Below are 5,786 nucleotides of genomic sequence, written 5' to 3'. Positions count from 1 at the left end.
TACCTGCCTTTACAATTGAATCCTTTGTATACCAAATCCACAATTACAATTTGTAGTGGTTATACACTACTATGAGATTCAGGGCCTCTGTAACACGGTTTTTTCGCAATAACTTTTTATCTATGCATTTCTTAAATATAACTTTGTTCATGAAACTTACCTGTCAGATATATATATAGCTGTATTTTTCCGAATCCGACAGAAATTTAAACACTTACGACACACGCAGTGGGAGTCAGGTGGTTAGTACCCATTCCCGCCGCTGGGAGGCGGGTATCAGGAATCATTCCCATTTTCTATTCATAATTTTTCTGTCGCCGGTGCTGGAAACACCTGTTTGCAGCACCTCCGTCCAGATTTTGGAAACTTACTAGCTACTTGAGTATCCCTTTTGGTTTTTCTTTGGTATCTGAATTGGATCGGTGGCTTGGCACACGTTGACTTTGGTTTGAATTGATTTTGATATTGAATTTTCTTTGATCAAGATGTCAGGGTCTAGTTCTACTAGCGCTAGATTTTGTTCGATGGCTGAATGTAGAGGTAGGCTACTGAAAGCTTCAGTAGACCCACATTCTGTTTGTAAAGGGTGCAGGGGGAATGAATGTACGTTTGAAAGTCGTTGTAAGGAGTGTGTAAGACTAACAGAGTCGGAATGGAAGGCGTATGAAACCTATCTGAAGAAACTTGAACGAGATAGGTTAAGGAGGTCTTCCTCCAGGAGTGTTTCAGGTAGGCAAGATTTAAATTATTCTCCTGCTAACCCTCCTTCTGTAGAGTATGCTCCTACCCCTGTAGTGTTGCCTCCGGCCCCTGATACAGTGTCGGTAGAAGGTAATACGTTATCGCTAATTCTTGAATCGATTCGTAACTTAGAATCAAAAGTGTTAGCTCTGGAGAGCAAAAGTGAAGAAAAGTGCAGTGAAAGTGCCCCTTGTGTAGTGGAGGGTGCGTCAGATCGGCCTCATTCCGCCTCTAGACCTAGACCTCTGCTTGACTCCCAGATTACGGGGAGAGAGCATGTCGAAAGTCGAAGGAGGGTTACGAGGAACCCCCACCGATCTGGCGTGCCTTCGGCAGCTTCTGACGAACATACCCAGACTGCCAAGGAGCGTGCGCGTGCACGTCTTCTCAAGGAGTGCTTTTCTTCTTCTGAAGCTTCCTCCCCGCGCAAGGGGTGGAGCTCTCATACCGCATCACGTCCGCTGAAAAGGACGGTTCGCGTTCGGGACGCTTCACGTCCAAGTTGTTCTCCGGAACTTTGCTCGTCGCCTGATAGTGCGTTTGCTGCTTTTCCTCCGCAGAAGAAGCGTAAGGATTCGTCGGAGGCGGAGTCTTCCCTAGATGTTTCTTCGAGCTCGCCGCAGTCGCTCTAAGGTGCGTGAAGCGGCGGTTCCTGGAGTAGCAAGAAGGCGTCCCCTCGCCGCTCTCCTGCTCACAGGATCAGCCCCTCCCCAGAAAAGGAGGCTTCACCTACAAGCAAGATTCTTCAGTCTCTTCAGCAGCAACTTCGAGATGTTTTTCCTTCGAGAAAGACTGCTCCACGTCGCCGTAAGGATGACAACCTTCCTGTGAAGAGGTCGAGGCGTTCTCCCTCTCCCTCTCCTCGCTCGTCGCTCTCTCCGTTTGAGTCTCCCTCTAGAGTTAGTCCTGCTCCCCAGCAACTTTCTAGAGGAGGCGAGAAATTCGTTTCTCGCTCTCGTGAAGCGGTTGTTTCCGCTGATTCGAAACTTGTGGATAAGAAGCGAGTTTCCTTAGATGCAGAACGCGCTTCTGCGAAAGTCAAACGCGCTTTAGTGGACGCCGAACGTGACTCAGTGCAAGTTTCGCGAGCGCCAGTGGACGCTCAGCGAGGGTTAGTGGACGCTCGGCGCGCACCAGTGGACGCTCGGCGCGCACCAGTGGACGCTCGGCGCGCATCAGTGGACGCTCGGCGAGCATCAGTGGACGCTCGGCGCGCACCTGTGGACACTCAGCGCGCACAAGTGGACGCCAGGTGTACACCTGTGGAGTTTGAGCGCGCTTCTGTCGGCGCCAGTAGATTGGCTTCGGACGCAAAACGCGCGCATACGGACGTCAGTTTTCCACTTCCGCAAGCACAGGCGGAGGCGAGAACTCTTCCTGTTCGCCGTTCTTTCTCTTTTGAGAAAGCTCGGGACTCTTCTTTACTTCCTCCGACTTCTCCAGTGTCTGAAGAGGAAGTTAGTGACGCTTTCGTCGAAAGGGACGAAGAACAGCAGTTGGCTCCAGTTTCGACGGACTACAAGGTTTTGACTCGTTTACTTCAGTCAGTCTTTGCAGACACCTTCCAACCTGAAGCTCCACGTACTCCTCCCTCTCAGTTTTCGTCTTAAACCAAGCTGCTAAGATCTCGGGCTTTGTGAGGATGAAGAAGTCGCTTTCTACGAAGCAAGCTTTTAGAAAGGTCCATGATTGGATGGAAAAGAGGAAAGCTTCAGGCAAGACTTCTTTCGCTTTACCACCTTCAAGACTTGGTGGCAAAGCTGGTATGTGGTATGAGACGGGAGAAAACGTCGGAGTTAAGCTTCCAGCCTCAGCTCAAGGAGACTTTGGTAGCATTGTAGACGCCACCAGAAGATCTTTTTTGTCTTCCTCGAAGGTCTCGTGGACACATAGCGAGTTAGACTTTCACCACCTTAAAGGCCTCTTCAGGACACTAGAGGTCTTTAATTTTCTTGACTGGTGCCTGGGGGTATTGGATGCCAGGTCCAGGAGTTCTGATTCCATCACTCTGGGGGAGCTGTCCAGTGTATTGTCTTGCATGGACAAGGCCGTCAGGGATGGTTCTGAGGAATTGGCTGCTCATTTCAGCACGGGACTGCTTAAGAAAAGAGCACTTTTTTGCAATTTCACTGCAAAGTCGGTCTCACCAGCGCAAAAAGCGGATCTTCTTTTCGCGCCTTTCTCAGAACATCTCTTCCCCCAGTCTATGGTAAAGGACATAGCAGCCAGTCTCCAGGAGAAAGCAACTCAAGACCTTCTGGCTCAGTCTTCTAGGAAGCCTGCTACTTCTTCGGCTTCTGGTCCTCTGCTTTGAAGAAGTCGAAGCCCTTTCGACCCGCTTCTTCCTCGAAGCCAGCCCCTCGAGGAAGAGGCTCTTTCAGAGGCAAGACTCCCGCTCCTTCCAAGAGCAAGAAGTGAGAGGGAAGTCCTTCAGACACCGGTAGGAGCCAGACTTCTACATTTCGCGGAAGCTTGGGAAGAGAGAGGTGCCGACGCTTGGTCTCTGGACATCGTCAAGAAGGGGTACAGAATTCCTTTCCTGTCGTTACCCCCGCTGTCTTCGACACCAAAGGATTTGTCTCCGTCGTATCAGGGAGAAAAACAGACAGTGCTTCACGATCTATTAGATCAAATGATCGAGAAGCAGGCAGTGGAACAAGTCTTCGACCGGAGTTCTCCGGGGTTCTACAACCGTCTGTTCCTAGTGCCGAAGCAGTCAGGGGGGTGGCGCCCCCCGTTCTGGATGTCAGCAGTCTGAATCGCTTCGTTACCAAGCAGAAGTTCAAGATGGAGACACCTCAATCCGTGCTTGCAGCTTTAAGACGGCGGGGGATTGGATGGTCTCGTTAGAACCTTCAGGACGCATACTTTCACGTCCCCATCCATCCCCGTTCAAGGAAATACCTGCGGTTTGTCCTGAAAGGGAAGATTTTCCAATTCAGGGCACTCTGCTTCGGTCTCAGCACGGCGCCGATGGTGTTCACCGTTCTTATGAAGAACGTTGCGAGGTGGCTCCATCTTGCAGATATAAGGATCTCTCTCTACCTAGACGACTGGCTTATTCGAGCCTCATCGCCAGACAGGTGTCTGAAGGACCTGCACACGACTCTGTCGTTAGCGAAGTTTCCCTGGGACTTCTGGTGAATAATCTCGAGAAGTCGCATCTGACTCCTTCTCAATCCTTAGTCTATCTGGGAGGGGATTCAGATGGACTCAGTGGCTTTTCGGGCTTTTCCGTCCCAGGGGCGACAACTTCAATGCTTGGACAAAGTGTCGGCCTTTCTGGGGAAGGAAACATGCTCGGTGAGGGAATGGATGAGTCTGCTGGGGACCATTTCCTCACTGGAGAAGTTTGTTTCTCTGGGAAGGTTGCACCTCCGACCACTTCAGTTCTTCCTCTCAAGCAATTGGTCACGCAAACAGGATCTAGAAGAGGTCTTGCTTTTTGACGGAAGAAGTGAAAAAGCACCTCAAATGGTGGTTGGATCCAAAGAAGCTTGCGGAAGGTCTTTCGCTCAAGCTTCGGAACCCCGACCTAGTGTTGTTCTCCGACGCGTCCTCCACCGGTTGGGGAGCAACACTGGGAGGGAGAGAAGTGTCAGGCACCTGGAGAGGGGAACAGGTGTCCTGGCACATCAATCTAAAAGAACTCTCAGCGGTTTACCTCGCTCTGAGGTTCTTCGAGGAGGAAGTCTCCAGCAAAGTGGTTCAGATAAACTCGGACAACACCACAGCCTTGGCATACCTCAGGAAACAGGGGGGAACTCACTCTCATTCTCTGTTCGTCATCGCGAGGAATATCCTGATGTGGGCAAAGGCGCAAAACGTCACGATTCTGACAAGGGGTTGTGTCAGGCGAAAACGGAAAACGTGCGACGCGGACCTTCTCAGTCGGCAAGGACAGCTTCTGCCGACGGAATGGACCCTTCATCAGGAAGTATGCCAGGCGCTATGGAAGCTGTCGGGGACGTCCTCATGTGGACGTTTTTCGCAACTTCCCGAACGAGAGACTTCCGCTGTATTCCTTCCCCAGTTCTGGGACCCGGGAAGCAGTGGCAGTAGACGCCCTACTGTGGAATTGGTCGGGATAGACGTTTACGCTTTTCCCCCATTCAAAATACTCGGGGAAGTAATGAGGAAGTTCGCTGCATCAGAAGGAGCGAGAATGACCCTCATCGACCACCCCCTTCCTGGCCAGCGGCCGACTGGTTCACGGAGGTTGATGTCCTTCCTAATAGACTTTCCGAGGACTCTGCCCCTAAGGAAAGATCTACTCAGACAGCCCCACTTCGAGAGGTACCACAAAAACCTCCCCGCTCTGAGTCTGACTGCGTTCAGACTATCAAGAAGTTGGCCAGAGCGAGGGGTTTTTTCAAGACCTGTTGGCAACGGCGATTGCCAACGCAAGGAGGCCCTCCTCAGTCGCAGTTTACCAATCAAATTGGCTGTCTTAGAAGTTGGTGCAGAAGGAAGGGCATTTCCTCCACCTCAACCTCTTGTGAGCCAGGTAGCAGATTTCCTTCTTCATCTTAGGAAAGAAGCGAAACTAGCCGTTCCCACGATTAAAGGCTACAGAAGCGTGCTTTCTGTGGTCTTCAGACATAGAGGACTCGACTTAGCGATGATAAAGACATTCATGATCTCATTAGATCATTTGAGACTGTGAAAGTTCTCCAACTAAGGTAACCATCGTGGAACTTAGACGTGGTACTGAAGTTCCTCATGTCGAGTCAATTTGAACCGCTCCATTTAGCCTCGCTTAGGAATCTTACTAAGAAGACTATTTTCCTAACCGCTCTGGCGACGGCGAAGAGGGTTAGCGAAATTCAAGTCATAAGCAAGCATATTGGGTTCAAGGATCATAGTGCAGTTTGTTCCTTAAGTCCTACGTTCTTGGCAAAGAACGAGACCCTTCAACCCTTGGCCGAGAACGTTCGAGATCAAGGGGTTGTCGGAGCTAGTGGGACCTGAAGCTGAGAGAGTCCTGTGTCCTGTCAGGGCTCTCAAGTTTTATTTGCAGAGAACTAGAGCATGCAGAGGTTCTT

The 5,786-nt window shown here is 50.7% G+C and overlaps 1 protein-coding gene across 1 annotated transcript in view; it reads right to left on the bottom strand.

The window, feature by feature from the left end:
- LOC135209251 (origin recognition complex subunit 4-like) overlaps positions 1-5,786 on the bottom strand; it is a 402,188-nt gene that overhangs the window by 101,227 nt on the left and 295,175 nt on the right. The gene's annotated exons all lie outside the window — the stretch shown is intronic.

Source organism: Macrobrachium nipponense, chromosome 37 (genome assembly GCF_015104395.2).
Source record: "Macrobrachium nipponense isolate FS-2020 chromosome 37, ASM1510439v2, whole genome shotgun sequence".
Taxonomy (NCBI): Eukaryota; Metazoa; Arthropoda; class Malacostraca; order Decapoda; family Palaemonidae; genus Macrobrachium; species Macrobrachium nipponense.
The sequence above is the reverse complement of the archived record's forward strand: the minus strand, read 5'-3'. Positions and strand labels throughout refer to the sequence as shown.